The sequence below is a fragment of the Prenolepis imparis genome, unplaced genomic scaffold (assembly GCF_030444845.1).
Source record: "Prenolepis imparis isolate NDT839.2.m4 unplaced genomic scaffold, iyPreImpa1.0 SCAF_9, whole genome shotgun sequence".
In the NCBI taxonomy this organism is placed as follows: domain Eukaryota; kingdom Metazoa; phylum Arthropoda; class Insecta; order Hymenoptera; family Formicidae; genus Prenolepis; species Prenolepis imparis.
In genome coordinates, this window is record NW_028141167.1 from 10,651,540 (window position 1) to 10,679,437 (window position 27,898).

Genomic DNA, 27,898 nt, shown 5'->3' on the forward strand with positions numbered 1-27,898 from the left:
CTGATTATCGACATCCTAAATATAAAATTAGATATGAGTCTATATTAAATATATCTCTGTTTTCTATGCCAAGACATGGTCGATTACCATAAAACAAGCTTCCAGCATTTGTAGCACTTTATCATGGCATTAAAAATGTTTACGAGTTAACGAATTCATAATCACATTTGCTGTTTCGGTTGTTTGAAAAGATGGATGAAATTATCATAAATTACTGCCATACAACAGAAAGAATTACTCGTATAAAGTTTCATCACGGACGTCGTAAACATGACTATCCTATTGTGATTCGGTGGAAGAGAGCTAGTAGTGACTGGTGACTTCTTCGTGATTCCTCAAAAGCTATAATTATCCGTGTTAAATAACCCCGAAATTTTAAAGTTCGTGCCACACGTAAATCTTTCCAAACGATCCCTGTAATAATCAAATCAATATAATTGATTTGTGTATTCGATCCCTAAAAAAAGGTAATAAATATTATCCGAACGAGAGAACCAAGTTGGTCTAGCCGACACACGGAAATATGACTCAAAACTAATAGAAGACGTAACGAGCGTGACGCGGATACCAGAAATGGACATGGAAATCAGAAGTCGCACTCGTGACTCGCGAAAAAAGAATTGCGAGCACTTTATTTGCATCGCGCATTCCTCCGTCATCCCGATTATGCGAGCAGCTGGCCATCGCTTATTCCAGACAGCAGGAGAAATCTGGACGCAAAGGGTCACATACGCGGATGCATTATGGTGAACGGAACCAACGGTGATTCCCATCGAAAGCGGTCTCTCTCTCCCTTCCCTCCCCTCTCTCTCTCTCTCTCTCTCTCTCTCATTCTCTTTTGCTCATTCGCGAGTAACACTGACACACTTTGTACACGTCAAGGTCGAAAGTTCCTCCCGGTGCTTATCGTTGTACAGTCTTTCGCATGTGTTCGTCTTCTTTAAACCCTTACGTCTCTATCACGGTGGTTACACGCGACGCACGTCCGCCCGCCGTACGCCTGAAACGTGCGATAAAACCGTATCGGAGATTCAGCGAGGGGATTTGCACCTCGGGCTGATGGGCGCGATCTTCATCTCGTGAGTGCGGACAGGCGAGAGGGCGAGAGAAAAACAGGAGAAAAGGAGCAATCGACCTTTGCGCATCGAGTCTATTTAGGGTGAACGACGCTTGATAGGATGTATCATGCGCGCGTAGTACACATATTAATTTTTACAAACAAGATTAAAACATGTTTAAATGAGGATTATTATAATACACGTTAAAAAAGAAAAGAAAAATATATTTTCACGGTTTATCATTTTTTTTTGTACTTTTGAAAAATGTACCGATATTAATATAATTAATTGAATCTATAAATCGTTATTATAATTGTGGAATTTTATTTTCGCAATTAGAATTCTTGTATCAAATTTCTTTGAAAAATAAACTGTCGAACAAGTTGTTACCAGCAAATAAATGCAGTAGTATGTAATATTTTTCATATGTTATGCGCTTATTGAAAAAAAAAAAAAAACTCATCCGACACGCATGACAGATTCAGCGATTTAGAGGCGCGTTAACTCGACTTGTCGCGATCGTAAATCTCTCGGCGTATTAATTCGAAAGACTCGGTCTGATCGAGTGATCCTCGAGGACAGACTCGAGCGCTGTCACACACACAGATACAAGTGCCGGGCAACATTTCCATAAATGTTTATTCCCGTTCCAATCCGCACGCTCGGACGCGCGTCGGCGCGTCGTTAATGCGACCGCGTCAATGAATAATACGTGTTCCTTTCTTCGATATCCTGTTCGTCCCCCCGGTCTCCCTCCAAGAAAGAGAAAGAGGAGAGCCCCTCGTATTATATCGCGATCGCTCTTCATAGCGAGCGAGGAGCTCGCGCGTATGATCGGTCGACTCGATCTCGGAACCGGGCAGATTAAACGCCTAGATTCGCGCTCGCGCGCGCATCGCGAGAGAGGCCTCTAGCTGCACATCGATGATTAAAGTGTCCGTTAACGCGAGTTAATTGATCTTTCAGTTAATGGGATATTACCCTTCTGCTGGTTCGCCGAGCCGAGCAGCCCGAGTGGCCGGCAGATCCAATCTGCGCGCGAAATAACTCGCGAGCTCTCGCTCTCGCGCGGAGGACTCTCTATAATCTATTCGGCTCCGCGAACACACGTAGTAAAATCCCTACCTATCTATCTATCCGACCTACCGAAGGTGGCTTCACCGCCGTTTCCCTTTCGATCAACATTCGCGGCAAGAATCGAGCCGAGTTCGATCCTGCCGATCGATTTGTCGCAGCAAGTCGTCATCGTCATCATTGTCATTATTGTCAAAATGTATCGATATTATATTTCGCCCCTATCGATTAGATTTACCTTTAATGACACAGAAGCATTCCGATCGTTTAGATATCCGGTACTCTCTCTAAGGCTTACACCCCTTCAGGTACGATCGGTTTCCCCGAGCGGAATCAGAAGAGAGAGAAGAAGAAGAAGGAAGATTGTCTCTCTCTTTTTTGGAGAGATTTCGTGATATAATTCGAACTAAACACTCTCACGTTCGGCAACTGTTCACTATTCACCGGCCCGTCAATTTATGAGATTGATCGAAGGATTAATATCACCAATTATCATCAATCAATTATCGCGTTGTGATCTCTACCCCGTCGTTATCTAACACCCAAGATGTAACAAGATTTGACACCGACAATTCGATCCTCTAAATTGTCTCACACTGACATATATATATATATTATCCGAAGTCACTCAATATATTACGCGATCCTTCGCGATAACTCGCTCTTATCGAGCACCTTGTCGTCGATAAACACCGCTGTTATTCGTACCTCCTCGCGCGACTCGCCTCCGAGGATTCGTAAGAGACTGCGTGTCTCGGAGCTATACAGGGGTTGACTCGGGGTGAATCAGGGGCCCGAACCAGAGGGACACAGACCGTCGCCGCACCACGCACACGCCGTTCGTTTTCCGTTCGTTCTCCGCCGAGCGCCGAAGAACTAATAAAAGCTGGGACCCAGGTTGAAACTGCGTAGGCCGCTTACTACTCCTTCCACCGCGGCAGACCGTCCTATCCCACCGGGCCCGAGAGCACCGACAGAGACAGGCAAGAGAGTAGATACGGACAGACACAGCACGGACGTACAGAGTGATTTCAAGGAGTACACACACCGGGAAGCGCGACTGGTGATAGATAAATAGTGATAGTCCTCGGACGAATTCTTAGAGCGGTTAATTTAATCGATTAATTTATTAGATAAATATTCAACGATTTAATCAATTAATTATTATTTTAAATTATTAGACGATTTAATAGGTTAATAAAATTTATCATTATATTATTCGATTAAATCGTCTAATGTATAGATAGTATAATTTTTCTAATTTATAATTAAGAATTTATAATTATATATTAACCGATTAAATCATCTAAATTATATAGATAATAATTTTTCTAAATGAAAATATATCGTATCTTGTCATATATTGTGTATTACTATTAGATGTGTCGGTTTAAATTTACATTCTTAAATAATTTCAATATTAAAAAGAACTGCTGGCCTAGATTTTTGTTTCAATTGCAAACAGGAGTGTTAATTATAATATTTTTAAATTGAAAATGACATAATTTCCTAATTTATTTAAAAGTGTTCTAAACTTCTAAGAATTTTCCCTAGATTTAAAGACTAGATGAAAATTAAAGAAATAGGATAAAAACATGTAGTTAAAATAAGAATATTTTTTTATCACTGTTAAGAGTTTGTCTTTAAACATTTTTTTAAATTAATAAGAAACAAAGCTGAAATAAAATTGTTACTAAATAATTACAAACTATAATAAATTATTGTTTTAATTTGTAACATTGTACTCATTGAAAGATAATACTATTCTATGTTTTTATTCTGAATGAAAATAAAAATATACAGAAAGTAAATCGAAAATGTACTTTTATATTTACTTAATATACAGTTCTCAACAATACAAACTGTAAATGTATCGTCTTGAAAGAGACCTATCTCGGAGACCTATTACCTATCTCGTAAAAAATTTCGCACTCGTATTAGTATATTCAAATAATGCGTATGTCTGCAAATATTTATATTAATATTCATATTGCTCGATACATCTAGAAAGATTCGATGATTCTACGATATTTCCGCTTAATTGACGTTTCTGTTAAAAATTTGATGTCTTGATTTATATTGATCGATGATGAAAAATATATTGAGTGTCGAGTGTCGAATATTTAATACTTCGGCGCAAAGTTTATCAGTGTCATCACTAACGGCAAGGTTCAGCTGGTCACTCGAGCTGACCGTTGTTTCTGCAAGCTCCTCGTCTTTTTTCCTATCTGTCGGTTGTATAATCTGTATTGTAAGATTCTACCCGATATCGCATTCAAAACGGTTCGATGACTCGATCGATTTGCGATATCCTCGCTTCATTAATATTTTGGTCAAAAAATTGATGTCGATCATTTTTGTTGACTGATGATGAAAGATACACGATGTCAAACGTTCGATACCTCGTGCAAACATATCAGTATCGTCACTAGCGACCGGGACCAGCCAGCACTGTTGCTTCTGCAAGCTCTCTCTCTTTCTTCTCGGAGAGAAGAACCACTCTTTCCTACCTGCCTGTCTCTACCTACCTGCGCGATTGCAGACTGCCGCTGGTGAACGTCACTCGGTCAAGGTCCCCCACCAAAAACCTGTAGCAACAGTGCTGGCTATCGCCGACGCTCGCCGCTTCGCTTCGTCCTGCCACGGTCGACTTGGTCCACGGACAATGCTATACTTGGTGTGAACTGGCGATCGCGCGAAACCGTTCAGGCGAGGGTGAGACTGTCCTCGATGGCGCTTTCGCTCGATACGGTGCTGACTGAACAGAGATATGGACCTCGGCCTCGGTATGTATTCATCGCATGTATCGCGCTAAATACGGGGCTGTCTGGTTATTCACTTTGAGTACAATCTTTTCGGTACATACGTCATTTGGCACCCAATAGCAAAGATAGAGAAATCATGTAGCGAAATATAAATAAAATATTCATACAGTGAAATGTTGTAAAATATATTATAATCTCGAAGTTATATTCGGATACATTTTCACGTATTTTGACATATTCAAGATTGATACTGTAATCAATAATATAATAATAATTAATAATTGAAAAAAATAAATGTGAAATGATAAATTGTTCTCTCATCAAATTTAGGAGATTTAACAAAATTGTTCTTCATTAATTAAAATCTTTCTAAAAAAAGATATATATGTATATGTCGTAAGTATGTTATAGATATCTTCTGTATTTGAAATAAATTAGGATTACAGTGATAAAACCGAGATATGAAAATACAAGTATATAATCATAAAAATATTCATATATAGAGTAATGTGAAAAAAAGTCACTTTCTTTTTCTTATACGTAATAAAGTTTGCACGCTAAAAAGAGACTTCGTCGACTACGTTACTCGTTTGTGGTGAAGTTTCTACAGATTGTTACAAATAGTTAGGGGAGTAAATGTTTATAGTCTCTCTCTCGGCGAAGTGCAGACTCGCGATCATATGTCGACGATCGGCGCGTCCGGATCGGACGGTAGCATGCCCCGATAATAACAGGATATTTTACGATCGATTTGGCGGATAAGCGTGTTTACGTTAGAGATCTCGGCCTCGGACTTTATGCGGGGCTCCGTGCGGCGTATCGGCGCGCGGCGTTGAGATGATACGCGGCGTTTCAGCGAATATGACTATAAATAAAGAAAATAACGAGAGAAGACTACTGGGGGCTGCCGCGGCTGTAGACTGCCGGCCGAGAGCAGCAGACACGCAGCAGGCGGGTTACCGAGAGAAAATTGTGCGCCACTAAATATAAGTATCAAGGAGAGGTATATACTGGTGTGCAGTAGAACAGACAGAGTACAATTACACGTGATTGAGGATCGGTCTTGTTTCTATTTTGCTTGATTTCTGTGGGTAGTTAGCCCTGATCCCAGTGTGGCAGGCCCAATCACAATGATTCTCTCCCTCTCTCTCTCGCTCTTTCTTACCGAGATACAGCCCTATTATGATTGGCGTAATCATCGCATGGGCGAATCAACGGCACTCACTCTCGGCTACATAAATAATTGAGCCTTAAAGTCGGCCTACGTGCCGCGGATCTAGCTGATGAGGGGTGGACGGACGGATGGACGGTGCTCCACATTGGACATGCCGCCACTAAGAGGAGAGTTATTGCGTAGCATGATGATGGGGCAGTAAGGCGGGTCGTTAAGATGCGCACCCTCGATGCAGCAGCAGCATTCGTCCCCCGGAAAAATGCGTTTATGCAAAGCGCCGGTCTATCGTCCCCGGGTTACTACTCAATCAACGCTGCCGGGCTTATTGAGTTACACGGATTACGTACGTTACAATACTTTGATTGATTCCTTCCGCGACACCCTATCTGATTTACATATGCAAAAAGCGTAATGTGTCACGACGCATAATGTAACAAGATTCGAAGCTCGAATGCTGCGTAATTTTGCTGCTTCACTTGTACCTTTTTAATTCGACTTCAAGTCTTTTGTTATTTTCAGAGATTATTATTTTATATAATCTCGATAAAACAATTTTTGCGCGGCAAATATAAATTTTAATTAATTTAATTATAATCTTTTAAATGTCAAACTTTGAATTATTATATAAATATAGTATTGAATAAATTCTTTTTACTTTTTCTCAACATTTTCTCAAATTTATTAATGTCTTAAATCATTGTATTAAGATACTTATGACATTTATATAATATTTATAATATTTTGAAAAATTAATAAAATCTTGCAACGTTAATAAGATTTTGCAAGAATGGTGCAACATGCAACCGGATCGCTCCGGTGCGTTTCCAGGTCGGCGAATGAAGATCGGCGACGTATGTATGTAGACACTGTGAGATCAAAAGATTCTAACCGCGGGATAGCGTGATTGCACCTGATCAGCGGGCAGTGACGAGAAGCGAGGGAATGTCCGCATGATTTACGATCGACGCTCGGCGATTCTAGCGGGGAAGTGAACTCGCGGGTCAGGAGATTTCCCTTCCGTGGTGGACTTGGTAAGCTTGGTTCTCACACCGTGATTGGCGTGCGTAAATGGGTGACGACTAGACAGACTTGGGTGGAAGCCACAGGATTTTCGAGATGATGATGATAATGATGATGATGGTGATAATGATGACGACGACGACGACAACGGCGATGATGATGATGGTGACTAAAATGAAAGAGCATTCAAGGCTGAATATGATGCTATCCTTTTCTCTCTCTTTCTCCATCTCGGTTTGGAACGTGCCGGCCTTGAACTTGCCGCCGTGCTAATGAAGAGCGCCAACGAAGGTCCTTTGCTCACGGTGGACAGCCGCCGCGGTCTAACTAGCCGTATTGCTGCTATCTGATGCTGGCAAGCCACGGCGAAAGGGGCGACGGGTTTCGATGAAGAAATTATTTTCACTTTCTCCGTCACCGCGTTCTGTCTGTCTCGAGCCGAGAGCGTAAGTAGGTGCACGTGTACGCTCTCGAAACTCAGCCTCCTCTCTCGGCCGGAGTTAATTACGACGTTGAATCGCTCCGCCGTGGAGTGCTAAATCCGTGACGTAACGAATGGCGCAACGAAAGAAATCGAACACGGATAGAAAATGGTACTTTCGTTTTCACGGACGCAACAAAGTCAACTGTCTTTATATTAAATTTCTTTTATAAATAAATATATATATATATTTTTCTATTTTAAGATACTTTAATTCCTTTTAAAAAAATTAACTGATGATGAAACGTTCGTATTGAATTATTTAAACATGGATAGATGCAAAATGTAAGACAATTTAAGCTTGTAGACTATCTTGCTTTATATTAATCAGGAAGAGCTGAAAGTTACAGTCGCGATTTATAAATTAACGGTTTCAGTAATTATGTTTGACATTCTGCGATTAAAAGAAGAGGGGGAGAAAAAGATAAACAAATGCTGAACGAGCTTCGCGGTAGGTAAATGCAGATGTGTGTTACACGTGCGAGCAGCGGCAAGTGTCTTTACCTGTATACTTTCTCCAATCGAGTCACGTGCGGATAGCGGATACGAGAATCATAGCCAAGAGAAAAGAAAAGGTAAATCAGAAATAATTATGTTTCAAAATAAAATGTAACTAAAATAGATATATGAAGTAAATTGCGAAAAGAAATAAAATTAATAAATTCAAGGAAGAAACTAATTTTTTAGATTATTGTGTTTCTTAAGCAATCAATTTTCTTTGTGACAAGGTTTATATATTCATCGTATAAAGATCAAAGAAATATACAAAATTTTAAAATATGAACTAATAGTAAAGAATGAAAAAGATAAAAATATTTCTATGATAACTTTACACGTGACATTATTGGTCCTTTAATATCATGCATATTTGTATTCTTTTGCACGAAGAGTACGGGGTGTCGAGATTAAAATGCATCCACATGTCAGGAAATTGGTATGAAACTTAAACCGTCTCGCGAATGTCGTTTCGCCGACAGCGATTTTCTCACCTTCTGGTGTATCTCAAATATCGCCACGATTGCGTGGTAATTTTATTTGCATCGAATACTTCATATTTCGCGAGAACATGTTATACCGCATAAAGTTGTGTTTTATCGCCGGAATCTTAGATCGCGATACTATTATTTGGATCGTAATCTTCGAGCAGCGTGGAAATAAATTATCATATCACGAACAAGTTGTATTGTACTAGTTTCACACACGGAGAGTGGTATTATTTCGTAACTTTTAAGGAAGACTTTTCAATGCAGTCTCTTGTTAAATATACTCCTTACGTGACTCGAAAATGTTTTTTATATCGCAAAGAACAATGTGACAAGTACAAAACAAGTCCTTGTACACGGATATTAATCGTTGCTCCTTGGGTGGTACGAAAATAAATCACTATATAAAGAACAAAGTGCAGTGTTTTATATGGAATTACGTCATCGCTTAATTTTTAAATAGGACTTTTTTTGCGCGTCATTATCGCATTTATCGGAGCCTTTACGTGACTCGAGAGCGTTCATAAAGTCGAACATGAAAAAGAAAAATCAAGATTAAAAATGAAGACCAACGTGAGACCGGACTTTATGTATCAGCGCGGAATCGCGCGCTTTAGTCACGCGCCGCATAAATAGCGATCCCGCGTGTGGCTACGCAGAAATTTATGAGTAAGGGCTACGAATTTACGAGTATCTACGACGGAAACCAAATTCGGACAGGCCGATCCTCGGGCGATCCTTGGATTCTATCGCGTGCCGGGCCTAAAAAAGTTTCACGCAGCACATCTCACATCAGAGAAACGGCAGGAAGCAGGCGTATCGCCCACGCCGCGAGAAATTATCGACCAGACCTAAAATCGGATAGCTATTTGTTCCGCGAAAAAAGAGAGAGAAAGAGAAAGAGAGAATGAGAGGAGAGATTTGGGACGCAGCTTCGAGGGGGAAACGCTCCATAAATTGCTTCTCCCTTTGTCCCACCCTTTCCCCTTTTTCCCTTCGCGCCTTTGGGACTAGTTTGAAAAACTCATTAAGTCTATCGAAATCCTGGGCCGTGTATTTGCTTACATTTCCGTCATCAATCACGCGGTCTCGTCGCAACCGGTGTCCGTGAATTACGCTCGGCCATTTATTTATCGCGGATAGCCCTCGACCTCGGTTCCCCGACCGGCCCCGTTTTATATCTCAATCCGTGACACTCTCGCAGACCTTAGGGAGCCCAATCGTCGCTGCTCTTTTCTCTATTTTTCCCTGTTGTTCTCTCTAGATCGTAGTCTCGAGAGAAGATCTCCTCTGAAATAGTATGCTCTATTTAACAAAAAACAAAAAAAAAAAAAAGAATGATGAAGCATCTATGGGTAATTATATTTTTGACAGATAAAAAATGTAATATTTAATTTTGATTGATAATTAATGTACGATATATCTATCACGAAAGTTAAAGAATAAATTTATCGCGTATTAGAAACACTTAAAAAAATTCTGTAAAAGGAAAAAGAGAGGGGTAGTGAACTTTCATAATTAAATTATAAAGTTTTCTTCGAGATCGTTTGATTATTATCTCGATAGCTCGAACTCGCTACGTTAGATATTCTCTGCGATCATACCGATCTCTGTCTTCCTCTTTTTCTCCCTCCCGCCCATCGGGTAAATTAATTCTCGCGCGCGAATCGATCGTCGGACCCAATAACGATTTCGTAGCCGGCGTAATTTACGTTTAATCGCCGGGGAAAAGATTCATCGATCACGCGGTCGCGGGACTACGTAAATCAAACACTCGGGACTACACCATTGACTCGCCGGTGAAATATGGAAATCGTGAGTTCGTGCAATCACCGTTATACCCCCGATATTCACCGAGCGAGAGAGAGAGAACTCTCTTGGGGTTTATAGATTCGAGTGTACCCCGCGGCAAGGTAAGAGGAACATCGGTACTCGCGAACTACGATCGGACTTGGAAGATACGCGGTCTTTTTTTCCCCCCGATCTCTCTCTTTTCCGTTGCACAGCAACTCCGTATCCGCGAAACGGTCGTTCCTGCCGATATTACCGTTCGATTCTCTCTGATGCGGCTGTATCTCGAATCTCGAGACAAAAATCCGGATCTCCAACCACGACTTATCGTTGCAAGGATGGACCGATTTTTCGGCGAACTCGTTTCACGATCGCTGAATATCGATTTTGCACTCGCGGAAACGATACTCATAGCTTGATTCTAATATTACAAAAATGTAAATAATTTTTAAAGGCTTTAAACGTCAATATTAAACAATATTTCATTCAGATATATAGGTCTATTAAATCACGTATAAATTAGATTACAACTAATCATAAATTGATGTTCGCGCCGCACAATAAAAATCTGTTTACGTCTATCTTTTTTTATTTGCGTGATTATGTCGATGCTGTTTTGTAAATCGCTTGCATATGCATTTGCCGTAATCGTTTCTCTCGTTATATTTCTCGAACGCACGCAGACATGTAAATAATAATACACATAATAACGCACGCGAGAAACGCTCGCGTAAACTATCGCACGCCTCTAGTGAAGCATATATGAAAATCGATATGTACTTTTTGAACTTTGAATATATCGAGCGAATAAATTACAGTCGAGTTGGGCGCAAAAAGTGCACTCAAAATTATGCGCCAGACGATTGTAGCCCGCGGTGCGTTCTCTGCCTCCAGTATGATCACTATACTAAACCATGTGCACCAGAAGTTCGATAGTTTTTCACTCGCGCAAGCGAGAAGATTAAATTCTGCTTGGCAGGAGCTCCATCACGTTGTTTGAAAATTGTTTATGAGACTATACTCCAGCGTCGAATAAAAAAATATAGCGAAAAAAAATAGATTCTGTGCATATCACAGTCGGAAAGTAGAAAATTATCAAATGTCAACAGAGATTAATCGACATCTGCTTCTTAAATAGGTTTTCTCAAGGATTTCTCATTTTTAGTTGCAACTGCAACGAATGTAGAGGGAAAAAAATGACAGAATAAGCCCGCGAGACATGCTCCGATATTCCTAATCCTTAGCGTAAGAAACATTAACCGCGAACGACGCGCCGTATATCGGTGGACCGGTATTTCTTTATCGATTCACTTTCTATCGAGGATTTAATAACGGAGTCACAACCGGACGCTGTTGAGCGTGACGCTCATTATGCGCCGCGAAATTATTATATGGAAATTAAATATGCACCGGCATGAATTTACATCGCCGGAGGAAGAGCGACAAAGAGATTATGTTGTATGTATGTGTGTGCAATGTATGTGTGAAATGCGCGACACGCTTTTTTCCACGACCTCGAGTAGTCGATGTCGCGTAATGCGGCCGATCGAAATCTTTTCTCCCGTCGATATACATACGGGATGTCCCTGACCAACCGCCGACTTCCTTTTAACGACAGACTGCTGCGTCAGCGGTCTGAGAGAAAAACGCCTCCTCACGATATCTCGTGAGTCTGCTTTTTCAGCGAAACGATTGAAGTAGGTCATTGAAGATACTAATTGATTTTTACGCAATTATATGTATGTATATCGTGTTTGAAATTATACGAGCGTGTCTGCAGATCTAATGTGATAGCAATTCGATATATGTAACAGCTGATTGAAATCTGCGAACTTTTTCTTTTATTTAAAAAATTATTAAAACTTAAATAAAATTCATTGAATATTACTGTTAATAAATTGTGATTGGGCTTTATCTTCTGCCTCAAAGATTATTAAGCGAGAAATATGGAGAGGATTTTTTAATATCATATGTATGTATATATTGTATATTTCCAAAAACCATCGCGTTTTAATTTTTTTCTCGGACACGATTCTATTCAGTTCCTAACGTTCGCTATTAAAAGAGAAATGCACTCAGGGTCACCGTGCACATCGGGTGCATCGCTGGCATCCAAGCCAGCGCGTCGGAACGAAGGTCCACCTCGTCTGAGGAATGCATGGAACTGCGAGACGGCCTAGGGGAACGTTTGTCGCAACGATTTCTAGTTGCACGCGTTTCTGGAACGACGTCTCTCTACCTTGCGGCATTCCGGAACATCTTTAATTGCGACGAAGACGCGCAGGTGCGCCGTATTAACAGCGCGTCCGTAATCAAGTCTTGTCGTCTCGTCGACGACGGTGGCGGATCGTTTGTCTTCGATCTAGCGTATACCCGGTGCAAAAATACGGAGCTCCCTCCGCTTCCACAACCCACCTCGTAAATGACATCCAGATGCGAAACTACGGTAACGGGGACGGTAACATCGAAGAGTACGGAATGCGTACGTAAAGGGAGGAGAGAGAGAGAGAGTTAAAATCGAGGGAGGCAGGTATGCCAAGTGATACAAACGTGTAACTGCCGTGGGGGCTCCCTTTTTGCGCTGGTACCGGAGTTACTGGCTACAAGAAAATAACATCATTACACCCGTAAGCCGCCGCCGCCGCTCGGTCGAGAGATGCGCACGCTGCAGCGGGTACCCGTGCACGGTGTAACGTGCGAGGGACACTCGCTGGTTTCTTCGTAAGTCGGTTAAACGGCCCCGACGCGCATCGTTGCCGCGGATGCACCGCTAACACACTGAACCTCCGCGACGAGGATCCGAGCGATCCGTGAGAGACACGTCGGCTTTGCCGCAAATCTCGTATCGTTACATTAATCTTACATGTTTCTAACAAGCTTTTAACTTTATTATTTTTAATTATTTTATTTTAATAATATTGTTAATTTATAATAAATTTTTTTGCACTCCATGTATTGCGTTAGCTCCTATTGTCTTTACTTTATTGCTCTTATTTTTTGAATTTTAATTATTTTATTTTCTTATATTAAATTAAATAATTATGTGTAAATATAACTGTGTGTTTAAGAATATATGTATAACTACTGTTCTAAGAAAAGAAAAAAAAATATATCCCGTATGATGTACAAAATTATAATAGTTTTGATTAAAGGAAGAAAATTATTTTTAATGCTCAAAATGCTGGTTCTAAGATTTTCGATCAAAGACATCCTCGAGCTTCCACTTCCAGGCATTTCCTCAAAATCATTGAGTTTATCGATATTTTGTATCGCGTGCGTTTCTTCGCGTCAGCGACCGGAGTGCATCTCTTCGAGTCCTGCGTCATTCTGAGGTATCAATTTTAGGGCGCTCGAGGCGAGCGTGACGAAGGGAACAAAGTGAATGTTCACGTAATGGCTAAGCTTGGCTTTCATCGACGACGTCGAGACGGAAGAGGAAAACGTTCGCAGCTCAAGAAGGAGAGCGATTCTCGCGACTAGATACAGCGACTGGACGCAACCGTAGATCAGAGGCTAATTAAATTTTGGCGTGACCGAAAGAGTCGTGCACCAACGGCTAATTTACGAATCATTTTCATGCTAGCTTCGATACAGTGCTCCAGTCTGAGGACTCTTCTTTTATTCGATGACGAAGCGAACGCGCATTGTACCACAATATCCGCATTATTGCCTTCTGAGCACTGCGAATCCAGGAAACGTTCCCAGATATGTCATTTATAACATATAATATATAGTACTGATTTAATATAATATTTAAATAAATATTTAAATATTAATATAATATATTTAATTTTTAATATAACACAGGAGCTTTAAAATTAAGATAGAACGTTGTACTATAGCATCGAGGAATATAAACTCGACATTTAAATTTCCATAAAGTCCCATAAATCACTGTAATATTCGATTCGCACTCTGATATCTCATTTATCTTACTTTGTGTGATACAAACGAATACATAGATTTAAATTGCCTGGAACTGTCCTCTTCAATTACATCTATTTTATTACGAGCGATACGCGCCGTTGCAGCGATTTTCTCAATCGTCGACAAATTAGAATGTCCATACCATTTCAGAATCTTCGTATTATCATCTTACGATTTTACGCGCGCGCTCACGCTTCCGGTATTTAAATCGTCTATTTCTTACGTCCCGGAATATCAATTTCATCGCGCGGAAGGCGCGTCCCGATAAAAGAAACAAAGTAAATAAGCACTCATGACGACGCCGGAGGCGTTATTTGAGGACGAACTCGGGCTTCAACGCACGAAGGTAGGTGGATGCGGAAACGTAAAGGGGAGAAAAAGGAGGAGGAAATGTTACTGCCGCTATTGGAGCCGATGCATCCTGGTGTTCTATGAACTAGCAGGATGTGCATCTGAGTCGCGGTAGGTAATAAAATCACGCGAGGAGTTCGCGGTACTTGCATATACAAAGGTAATTAAATGTCGACAATACATATGGACTACATGAACTTCCCGATTATTTGTAAGGTACGTTCATCTCATCTCTTCCTTCTGCGCATGTAGGCACAGCGAAAGACAACGCGAAAGCAGATGCATTTAATTACACATGTACATTTATCTTTCTCAATTCTATATATGCTGATTTTCGTTTTAAAAATGTTTTTTTTTTAAATAAAATATTTTTCATAACTGCACATCTGATACTTTCTGAAAAAATTGTTACATAAGTGATAAATTTTTAGATAAATGATATTTTCATTTTTATTTATATCACTTTTCCGTGATCCATCTTCATTAAAAAAGTATAGAAATAAATAAAATTTGACACATTTAACGTGATCTATATTTTTGAAAGATTGCAAATCTATTTCCTCTCTCTTAATGATAGGTTTCTATCTTTTATTTAAGAAAGCAGTTCATTAAGAATCGTATGATTAATTGATCAAAAATATCTATATCCCTAGCTATTTCCCGCATGCATTCCGTTTCATAGATATATTTTTAAGGGAAGGAAAAAAAAAAAAAAAACCACACACGTCCATGCATCATTCCTGCCACAATATTTTTTGAGCGCTTTTTCATTATAGCCATCCTCTCTTTAATATACTATACTTTGTTCATTTTATTTCTCTTATAGCAGCTATAAATCAAAAAGGCTTAACACTTTATATAGGAATTATATTCCCACGAAGGCAACGAAGGGACACGCTCATCATTGCGCGCGGAGATAAGTAGATGTGAGATTTCGTAATTTCAATTACATCGCGTTAAACGGCGATAAAATTGCGCCGGAGACGCGTGATGGAATATCCTCGCAAAGAGATATATACGAGAGAGAGAGAGACTTGTGGAGAAAACAACCGAAGGCTATCGGCGCTCAGGCGGCAGTAAAGAACGTCAAACGAAGGGAAACCGGCCAGACGTCCGGTGCACATTACTGAACAGATCAGAAGCTAATTAAATTCCGGCGTGACCTGAGCGCGTAGTAGGCTGTCTTGTGCACGGATTCGCGAATCGTTTTCACGCTGATTTCGACACTCTCCCTGCGCGCCCACATTCCGCCCTCTTCTTCAGCATTCTCTTTGACACAGCTAGCTCCGCTGCCTCTTCTCGAGTGGCATGATCCCGTTTTTTCTCAAGAAAGCGGTCTCTCCCGGGTTTAACCATTTACATTATACGAGATGAGAAAGAGAGAGAGAGAGAGAGAGAGAGAGAGGGAAAGGGAAAGAGTCTATGCTCGCTATCGCAGCACAATGAAACACTGGAAGGCGTTATAAAGGGCTCTGTGTAGTTATTAGAGATTATGACGGCGGTAATATCTCACTCAGCGGGCTTCTCTCTGTAATGTTACGGCCAGGGACCTATCCCCTATTTCCTCACGTCGAACCCCCTACCTTTTTCCTGGTGTTTCCTCCGCATTCAACGCTCCCTTTTATCGCTCGTCTTCTTATCTTCTCTCTTTTCACTTGCTTCGTCGCCCTACTCGGTTGCTGCCGCGTCTAACGTTAAAATTCTGCATTCGAGTGAAGAACCGCGAAAGAAGAAGAAAAAAAAAAAAAAAAAAAAAAAAAAGCAAAGTGCGCGAATCGGCCGGTTGCTCCTTTTGCCGTCCTGTTCCCCCGGCAATTTTATATGCACCTAGCGCTAATCAGCGAGCCTGAGTCCGCGTTGATAAGTATGCCCTTGGAAACGCACACGAGTCACACCTGTGCGCACCGATGATCATTCCGATCGATTCGCCGTTTCCCGCATAATCGCCCGCGGATCCTTGTCATTAGCGCGGGCTGTTTCTCGCTTCGCGCGATTTTGCCGACTTCTGCAAAATCTCCAGTTCCCGCGTCAGATTCTCAATCTCGATTTCTCGGAACACATAAAATTTCATCCAGCACGAGTATCAATAATTACGCGCATTCCTACTTTACGCGCGATCTTTTGCGTGATGTTTCAAGCGCCGACCTCTCTCACATGGCTTCGAATTCCAATCTTGATTTCGATTCTAATGAAATGCGTGAAAATCGACGCGAATTCTTTCATCTTCGACTTCTTCATAAATATTTTAGCCAAACGAAGATAAAATGTTCTACAATTAATAGAGAATTAACTCGAGATTTAATATTATATAACTGTTACGGAGTAATTCGCGCCTCGAAAAATTTTTCTTGGACCAAGCAATCTACGAATCGCTTCGATCTTAAGTGATGACCTTAGTAGATCGAGACGACACTTGCGGTCAGTTTTTTGTGGTAGCACGACGATGACAATGCGACAACAATCCATCAACCGTCACGGTGTGTTAATTGGGTGTCAGCGACCGTCGAAATTTCGTAAGCCGTGTGATGAACCGTAGCCGCGGTTCATTCGGCCGTTAACAATGAAGACGTTACGAAAATGCAGCTCGTGCGCGAGAACACGATGAGGCCCGGCGTACCGTTTTAAATTCGCGAAGGTCAGGCCGAGGATTAATGATCGCCGACGAGAGAGGCAAACGAACCTTCCTCCGGCCGGAGACGCTCGGCCGCGTGTTTCCTGTACACCGTTGCCTCATTAGCGTATAACGTATTAAAGATCATTCCAAGAAGCTCTCTTACTCTCCGGCTCTCTCCTCCATCTCTCTCCTTCTCTCACATTGTTGCCGAGAGATCATCGTCGTTTACCTCCGCTATCCGTTCTCCGATCTCCGCCGGCTTTTAAATTGTTTAGACGGGGTCGCGGAGGACGCGCCAAAACGACCGAGAGGTATTCCGGAACGCGCAGCATCCCGGCTCTTTTCCTGACGGTGCGCGCTTAGCGAGGACTGGTTATTCCTGACTCGAGGATAAAGCAAAGGAAGGGAGTAGAGAGGGGAAGGAGGATGGAAGAACTATGTACATTATTCAAATCCCATGTAGATCCGTATCTGGGAATGTAATTCTAGTGCGGACGCGTGTTTCAGCCCCGTTGTTGGGGCAACACTTAATTTGTCCGACGGTTCTCTCTCTCTCTCTCGCGGTTTGCGCCGCGGGACATTCGTCCACCGGGTAAATCCGTCGTCGTCATCGTCGGCGAGAGCACGTGGATCTATTATCAGCGGTCAAAAGCGCGCCTGCGATCGACGATATGATACATCGGCAGATTTTTTTTTTTTTTAGTAATTCATATATATATAATTTTGATAAAGTATCTATACGTTTGTTAATTTTAATTTTAATTTCGAAGGAAGCGGAATATAATAAATGATTAATTGTATATGTTCATGGAAAATAATAGTCGCGTCATTGTCTGGAATTAACTCTGACGCAATAATACGATTAACTGCAGCGTCATTTCCTGCCTAGCTGGATTTTTGACCGCGTTCTCTCGTAAACGCGTCCCGTCTAATCGTGTAATTAAGAATTGTTGTGGTTCACCGCTATTAGCATCGCGCCGGACGGAAGAAGATGCTCTCATGACGCTTCGGTTTCTCTCATTGCGAGACACGAAATTTCGAAGTCTCTCTCGTTCTCATCTCGCTATCCCGTATATATCGTCATCGAATGCTCGTTCGAGCGAACGCGTAGTACCGTGTCGGACAAATGATAGAGCCTCTAAGTACACTCTCTTTTTCTTACCTACAATCTTACCGGTAATATCAGTGTACGCTTGAGAGGAAGGTGTCGGCACTGTATGAGCCGTCGAGACGAGAAAAGGGAGAAAGGGAGCGAGTGGAGGAGAGCGGCAAAAAAAAAAAAAAAAAGAGATAGACAGAGAAACACAGAAGAGAGAATGAGACAGACGAGGGAAGGCGGAGGGGAGGGAAGAGCGGCTCTAATTATTACAAATTACCGTGATCTTTGGCAGGCGATCTCAGACGGGTTACAATTCTACGCCGACACACGTAACAGGCAGGAAGATGGGGCACTTTCCGAGGATAATGACGGCCGGACGGTTAATTGAAAGCACGTCTCGGCTCTCTCGTGAAATTTCGCAAAGTTCTGCGGCCTAATGTTCATGTCTCGGACCTGTGTTCCAGTATACCTTCTAATGACGCGAGAAATACCGTCAAAGATATAAAGTTGATTAACTACTCTTGCTATTGGAATCCCGTCATCTTCATCTTGAAGCCAAGCATCGCCAAAAATTAATGATTATATAAGCATCGTAAAAAATAATTAAAAGATTTTATAATTTATATAAAAATTTTAAATATTATAATTTATAATTAAATTGATAATTATAATTTAATTCAATAAATCTCCTGCTGATTTTAATAAAAATATTTTCAATTTTATCGAATTGCCGCGAATCATAAAATGTAGACTGACTGAAGGAAAATCAATTCCAAGTATATCAAAGAGATGCAAACCTTAATCAATAATAATAAAATATTTTACAGATTTACCAAAAAATTTTATTCTGTTGCAAGAGTAAAAGATTTCGCAATAAAATTGATCCGGCAAGAACCTCGATGCGTCCACCCTAAGAATTCTTGTTCAGTTTTTGCAGCGTGAAAATTTAACCCGTCAATCAAATTGACCCAGTTCGTGCAACCGCGAGCGTAATCGGTATGTTGCAGGCGATATCAAGAAAATTGTGGAGCACGCGCGTAGTATATTTCTGTGCTTCGCGCGCCGATGTCAGATCGGCGAAAGTAGCCGGGTGATTTTGCCCGGTCGCGATTGTTTGCACGCGGTTTCACGATTAACAAGGCGACATGCGCGAACAATCGCTCTATCTAAACCTGACTACGGATGTTAACTATGTACTATTATTATGGTCTTGTATTCATTGTCGTAAATACATAAATGAAGTTATTACGATTCAATAGTTCTTTCGTAACTTTCCGTGCCAATAGTACGGTAGCTATAATTTTATTCCTAGTGTAAATCAATTTTTTTTAATATGCTCTGTGTGTGCACCGATATAAATATAATAAAATGTATACTTCTCAAATAATCTTTTCAATTTCACTAAATTTTATTTTGATCCTGATACAGTAAATTAATCGAGAATTACGATTAAGGTATATCATGACTTAATTTATTTCAACGTTTAATTTAATTCAAAATTAAATTTTTATCATTATAATTGTATAATTAATATAATTAAATTAATATAATTATCATTATAATTAAAAAAAATTTTTAATTATAATTTTTAATTTGTGAGAGATAGAGAAACTTTAATAGACAAGAAGTGTACTGGCGAAGGTTTACTTCTTTTTCAAATCTCTTCTTATACGAATTCAAGAATATGCTATCTAGAAGTAAAACGCGTCACCGATTAAACGCTGGAAAATCGATGATTCAGGACGGTTTCGATCCATTCGTGTTACACGTGTTCCTGAACCGTGTAAGGTCTTCCCGAGTTGGGACAATGGGTCAAGCACGCAAATGTACGCTTATGTACGTGGATGTAGTATATCTTTGCCTCCACCGCGATCTTAAAGGTCTCTACCCGTTGTAGGATCCTCCTTTCTCTCCGGTGCGCGTCACGATTTCTTTACCGGCTCGATTATTCCATCCTCTTATCGTCTCTTCTCCTCGGAGACGTCTTTCTCTCTCTCTTCATCTTGGACTCATCTCGGATTTGTCAGACATCATTTCGAAGATTAGCATATATTGTTACGTGCGCGCTCTGCGGCTGAAATCCCGCATTTGCAAAGCGCCTTAAATCCACACTTCTCTAAATCCCTCCGTATCCGAGTAATGTTAGGAACAAGTGTGCGCCGGGATTTTTATCTACGCACATTATTGAATTTGCTAATGAGATCTCTTGTAGTCACGCTCCCAGCGATTTGACCCCCGTGATCGTATTAACGGTATCGCCGATACTAATATCTAATAATGTCTAATAATGTTGCCCGAAATCGTGATGTCATGCCTGGCATCGGAATGGCACTCGGAGCAGCATTATTATACTTTCGTCTGCAGTCTATCTATCTATCTATCTATCTATCTATCCCCATGCAAGAAAATTTAATTTCATAGATATCCAATTTAAGTCGGTGCACCAAATTGGTGGTTGCATTTTAGACCGGACGGTCTAAGCAGAAGAAAGAGAGAAAGAGAGAGGATGCTGTGCGGCATTTGTACAACGTGCAAACGTAACATTGTACAACGGCGATCTCAACTTCCGTAGCTCAGCGATCTATCAGACCGTAATATCACTTTCAATCCCCCTAGCATTGCCTCGCCGAGATTACGTGTACCGTAATCTTTTATCGTCGTCTTATTATACAATTCTCTGAACATCCCGAACGCGCACGATGACTCCGCGTATGTATTAATGTACAATAATCGCACGCGTTAACGCTTGCATTACTAAATAATCAATCGAAGTAGCTCGAACCGCACGAAAGCTTATTATATCGCAAGCCGAGAGTATTTTATCGAGCGATCTGAAAAGATGGTACTGGTCTCTGCTGGGCACCTGCTTCGATTAATAGATCGATTGATAAAGCTAAAGCGCGACACATACACAGTTATTGATTCCGGAGAAGGGAAAAGAGAGAAGGCGTTTGAGAAACTTGTGCGGCACAAAAAAGGGTCCACGGCAGTGAAAGTATACACACGTGGTTGCGTGAATAACCGGCGGATATATTTTCCGGGTATGATTGCCAGATTACGCAAATGTGTTCGCATGGAAACAAACACCGCATTCAGGTTTTAGTCGGTCGATTCAAAAGCTGCTCCGACGAGAAGGAAGAGGGGGCCGAAAAGGATCTCGATGCCCAGATGAGGAAAGTTGTTCGGGAACCGAATCGGGGATTTTACTTGCGTGAAAATCAGACGCGCGCGGGCAACTTTCCCGAATCGAACTCGCAAAACCTGTAATCCCGCAGGGATAATTAACGAAGAAATGACGTTCGCTATCGAATTGCGTCACTGCGCACTGGGAAACTTAATGAACGTAATTGGCCAACGGAGAGTTTTGCAAATGAACCGGTAATCGCGATCTTAATTACGCTTTGACGTAATTTAACGACGATCGTGTCGGCGAAGTGTTCAAACTTAAAATTCGCGAGATGCTAATGATTATCTAATTTTTATTATTATATATTAATTTAAATATTACTTTAATTAGAATGTGCAGCAATCAATTTAATTTTAATGCACAATAACTTTTTTTTGTGCGTGTTATATTAATATTGCGCATTACACAATAAATATTAATATCACTAATATTAATAGAAGTTTGATAGTTTCAATCAAATGTGGTATTAAAATCGGCGAAAAATAATTATTAGTAATTATCAGTGATCATATAATGGAAGTTTATCTGTATTACGACAGAATCCTTTTACGTCGAATAAATTTCGTTTTATGTTACAATAAGACGGACAAGATTACTCATCGATCGGTAGCAAAAAGTATTTTACTTTCGAGCGGCGCTCGTTAATGACCATGCATTCATGCTCAATGATTTTTGACGTTCGTTTTCAACGACGCGGTAGAGACCTTGACGCTTTTTATCCAGAAATTCCGCTCGGCCGTCTCCTTGTCTTACCACTCGTTCTCTCGCGAAAGACCGCGTGATCACCAGGATACCATTAAGGGTGTCCGCGAATCGAACACGTCACATGGATCACATGGTTTCTGGGTATTCGCGCACCGGTCGGTTCCGCGTTCCGCGATTTCTTGCGCAAAATAATAACGACATTTTAAGATCGTGTGCGCGACGTGATCGACATTATACGCAGAGGCTTGATTAATCCTTTCCGTGAATGCGATTGCACATTTCAACTCGGATATTTCTTTTGCTCTCGCTCCCTTCATGGTGATCCGGCATCAAATACGGTTACATCTGTTTGTATATAATTGATATAATGTTAGATTAGATATGAAGAAATTTTTTCAGAGAACCACACGATCGATGAGATTAAAATATATATTCCTAAAAATCATTACGTCTTTACATTGTAATTGAAGATTAATACTTAGAACGATGATAGAGCGTTTTACATTAATTTAAAAAAAATCTTTAGGATGTTGATCACCTTTGCTAAGATGATGAATGAAGATAATTTAATGAAGCGAAGTATTCTATCTCTCTAACAAATCTCACCGAGGAAAAAAATTTAAAGCTGTAATTGCATAGAGAACTCAAGCTCTCAGCAAGATCGATATATCCGTGCATCATTTAGTTTCATTAAAATCTAATAGCGATTATTTCTTCTCCAGCTCGCGAGGAGATTTCGAGCGTGATAATCGATATTATCTTAACGGTATTTCCCTCTCGTATAGAGAGGAAGCGCGTGTTAACAATTTAACGGCGGCGCAAAGTTCATTGATCATCGGCTCTTTCAACGGCGGCATCGACTGAGGAGTAATTCAGTACGATTGCGCACTTGCAGAACAAAAGCACTTGGACAATGAAACGAGCGTGACAAAAAGTCACATAAAACAGTGGTACACATAAAAAAGAAGGAGAGAGTCTTTTCGTCGAGGTCGCGTTATTTTACGATCTCCTCACGTGGCATGTGTTTGTCAACTGACAAAGAGGATAATTCACGCAAAGTCTCGATTATATCCGCGATCTCAAGAAGGTCAAGCGCGCGTCAGTCATCAAGGTATTCGATAAGATGACCATTTCTCTATATATACATACAGTGTATTTCGCAGCTGCTGAGAGGGACCAATTTAATGATTAATGCAATTTTATGTTTTAATTCCGTCACGTCAAGTGAATAGTGACAGATATACCAAGCGATTAGATTGTCCGAGGCGTGTCGGACTTGAGTGTAAAGATGATTTATAGTCGTATGAATTATTGTATTAAACACTTTTATTCGCTATTTTCCCTCAAGATTGATTTTTTATATTGCAAACAATGACAAAATTGTTATGCCTCAACATAGTTACATATAAATAAATTTATTAATTAATAAAAATTAATTTTAATTAATCTTTGAAACCTATATATACGTAATGAGTAAAATAATTGTTATTAATTTAATTATCAATTTAATCATGAGTTAATAATTGATATTAATATTAGAAAAAAATAAGTTAATGTAGAAAAAAAATTTAATAATGTCTTTATAATTTAGTAATTTTTATATCTTTTTATGAGAATAACGTAGAACATTAGACGATTACGTGTAACTACTTGTGGAGTGTATAATTTTTTGACATTGCGCAACATTGATTTTAATAGACATTCAATTCTTAATAGACATTTACGTACTTTATTCACGAAAGGGTAAAGATACATGCTCGAGAATATCTTATTATAACAGATATTGCTCTTTGTCGTATTTGTCAAGCATTACACATAATTTCGAACGTTATATTGAGCGTTTCAATGTAATAATCTTCCTCAAAGTGAGAAATAAATTCAAAAAATATAAAAAATATTAAATTTATGCTAAAAAAAATATATCGTTAAAATTATCAAAAAATGTATCTATAAAATATTAAAATATTTTTTCTATAAGAAGTGTCATAACGTTTGTTAATTGTTAATACATGTATAATGCATGACAGAATACATGATAAAATATGATCAATTACTTACCTAGATTTCCATTGGCTTGCGACGTTCTCTTTTATCTGTAACAGAAAAATGAAAAAGTGCTATAAGATAAACATGTCAAAAATTCGATACTTATATATATATATAAAATGTGTATAAAAAAAGTGAGATGTGTGTATTTGCAAAACGTTTAACAAGCTCTCTCTCTCATATATATTTATAATACGAAGAATAATTGCGAGGAATTCTTAGCTATGGAGAGTGCTCGAATAAATGTTGTAATTTTTAAATATGTGTTCTCGTTATTATCTATTACAATGACCAAGTCTTTGCAAGAACGACCCACGCAATTCGAGAAACAGTCACTTGGCTTAGGAGACAATGATTTCCAGCAGAGTGATTGCCTAACCATCGATGAGAAACTGTACTCTCGGCGACTCTCTTATTATAAGTTTTAAAAATTGCAATATATAATATCTTTCTTATTTTGTTTAATCTAATCGAATATAATTACGTGCGCGCGAAGCAAAGTTATACTATTCTTTGATAATAAAATATTAAAAATTGCAATGCATGCATACAAATATATTACTTATGTAATGCATAAAAATTCAATATGTAAATCTTTAATAGAAAATACGAACACAAAAATAGAATTATCTACAATAATCTTTCGATCGAAATACCTGCACTTTCCTTAGACTCGCACGTCTCCTATATCCCCCCCGCTGCACGTTTCGCGCGAGACTGCGAGACTGCGAGACTCGAGACTCGAGACTGAACCTGCCCACCGCAAGACTTTACGACTTTGGTAACGGTGTTGCCATCTGACGGCGAAACCTAACTTCACAGCCAAGAATGAACCGAGCCCCCGGCGAAGCACCAGACTACACCTCTCTCTTTCTATCCTTACCATTAGACTCGTGTGTCTATACGTCTACTATGGTGCACGTCTCGCGAGAGACTAATCCCCACCATCGATCCCAAGACTGCGCAGCGCAGTCGCCAACTGATGACGAAATCTAGCTTCATAATCGAGACTGTCGAGAGCCAAGCCACAGTCCGCAGTATGCGGCCGAGCCTGGTAAGGGTAGGAACGCTTTGCTTCGCCTCGCTAGATTCAAAATCTCTTTTCTTTTCTCTTTAAATACCAAATGCCAGACCCTGCTACTTCCTACTGATTGTTAAACATGAATAGAATACAGAGAAAATTTTCTCTTAGAATTTATCCTGAAAATCATGGTAATCGTGGGACAATATGGTATGGAAAGAATTTTATGAGAATTTCTCTGATTAATATTTGTAACAATAAAACATAATAATATTTATCACAATAAAATATAAAATATGTTTGATTAATTTTACTAAACTGTATAATAAAATTAATCAAACATTTTATATTTTATTGTGATAGATATTATTTTTTATTGTTATAAATATTAATCAGAGAAATTCTCATAAAATTCTTTCCATAATGTCCCACGATTACGATGATTTTCAGGGTAAATTCTAAGAAAATTCTCTCCGTCAATAAATATAAATTCGAGATAAAGATTAGCAGAAAAACAGAGTTGAAGAGAAACAGTTTATATTACACATCTTATATGAAATAAAATAAGTATATCCCGTGATATAGAACTAAATAAATTAATACTAAAGAATATATTTTCTCTCCTTCATTATACGTCTTTAGATAAGCGCATAATAAGAATGGATTAAGTAAACTAAAATTAATTGTAATGCGATTGAATCGTAAATCATTTACGAGAGCGTTTACAGTAAAAGGGATTATATCTGCAAGAAATATTTTCATAATCGAGCTTTAAAAAGAACAAATTTCCTTGACGTAAGTCAATACGTAGTCAATATAAATAATATAGACGAAGAACGAGAATCCAATAGCAAAAGAGAGAGACCAGATAGCGGAGAGGAAGAGAGATAAGTGGGTGGATTAGTTAGGTAGGTAGGTAGGTAGGTAGGTTGGTAGGTAGGTAGGTAGGTAACAGTCAGGCAATCAGGTTGTACAGCGCAGGGTTCGCGACGGCGTTATTATCTACTTGGGTGGACAGGTGCTAAGGGGATTAATATAAAAGTGTTCTCTTTCTCTCTTTTTTTCTCGGAAGATCGTTATCAGCGGAAAGAGAAACGAAGGGGATGAATAAGGAAAAAAAAAGAGAGAGATCTGCTGCTGGGAGATCAGACGGAGATCGAATAAGAGAAGATTCTATGCGTGCGGCGTATAGATTCATACGAACGCGTATACTATTACTAGACATAGCCGACTAAAAATGTACAAGTTACGTTAAGGGGAAGGCAGCAGCGGCGGCGACGGCGGATATCAGGAGGAATAAAAGGTCCAGGTAGCATAGTTGCACGCACATTCCCGGTTCACAGCCTTGACTCCGGTGGCGAACGAGTCGACTAGAGAGGCAGCGACCGGCGGCGGCAGCAACAACGAATGAACGGCTGTTGAACGAACGAGGAGGAACGTCGACCGGATGGACTAGCTCGCGCGAGATTCAGCCAGCCGGCCGACGAGAGTCCGTAGATAGAGAAGAAGGAGGAGATCGGCGGCCCTCTCTCACCAGGCTACGCTCGTTCATCCGACGATGGCAATTATACGCGCCGGAGCCATCCCGACTAGATTCAAGATCAGATAATCCCATCTGTCGGTGTAAGCGGTCCGCAAACGATCCCGCGAAGCGATCGGATATCCTCCTCTCGAGCCGCGCGCAAGCGATTTTTCCGCAAGCCGGAAAGCTCGCTCGTTGCTCCGGTTCGGGGTCACAAACGCGGGACAGAGGATAAAATCGATCTTCGTCGATGGGAGCCCGGGATTTCTGGCGACGAGTCAGGAATTCATTGGGGATGAGAGACAGGCGAGAGAAAGGATGGTGACGTTTTCTCGGGGGGAAAATCTTGTCGTCGAAGAATATTACGCGAAATTGCTATGTAAAAGAAAAAAAAACAAAAAATGTGTTTCAACTTGTAAATCGTGATACAATTTATTTTATATATTTTTGATTAATAAAGAAATTCTTAATATTACCGCGAAGATATCGTGAGAGAATCTTATCTTTCATTATAATGCAAAGATTATTATTAATATCTATTTTTTCTTATATTTTGGAATTATTAAGAGATCAGAGAACCACAATAATTTAGTCTGCTTTAAAAAAAAACTTGAAAAATATTAATTTTTATTTCAAATCTTGTTAATTTTTATTTTAAATTGCATGAAAAAATTTAAATGACACATATACATAGAGCTTTATTCCGCTTCTTAAAGAAAAATAAGCTTTAACTTTGTTAAGAAACTATTACTAAAATTAAAATAAAAAATCTTAAAACATTCTGTATAAATAATAATGATATAGCTTGAGAGTATTTATAAGAATGTATTTATAGCTGTATTTTTCGTAAGCAACAAGTTTACCTCTTTCAATGATGACTTAAAACGTTATAAATCTTTTTCTTTACAACGAATACGTGATCGTCATGGAATATTCGCATGTTGTTATGTTTGGTTCGTCCATTGGGGTGCAAATTATGGATAAAATATTTTGGAAGCGTCCGCGTCGAAAGGTGATCGCGCACAAATTCGGGCTTTCAAGAATTTCAATTGTACATCGTCGATCGAAAGGACACCACTT

At 39.8% G+C, this 27,898-nt stretch overlaps 1 protein-coding gene across 2 annotated transcripts in view; it reads right to left on the reverse strand.

Moving 5' to 3' along the window:
- Positions 1-3,019, reverse strand: part of Blo (bloated) — a 108,229-nt gene extending 105,210 nt beyond the window's left edge. Inside the window, exon 1 of one of the 2 annotated variants that reach the window (XM_083046533.1) lies at positions 2,841-3,019. The gene's annotated coding sequence lies outside the window, so the exon portion shown is untranslated. Of the gene's footprint in view, positions 1-2,370 lie in introns of both variants that reach the window. The other variant, XM_083046532.1, reaches the window with a different exon arrangement.
- Between the last annotated feature and the right edge of the window lie 24,879 nt (positions 3,020-27,898).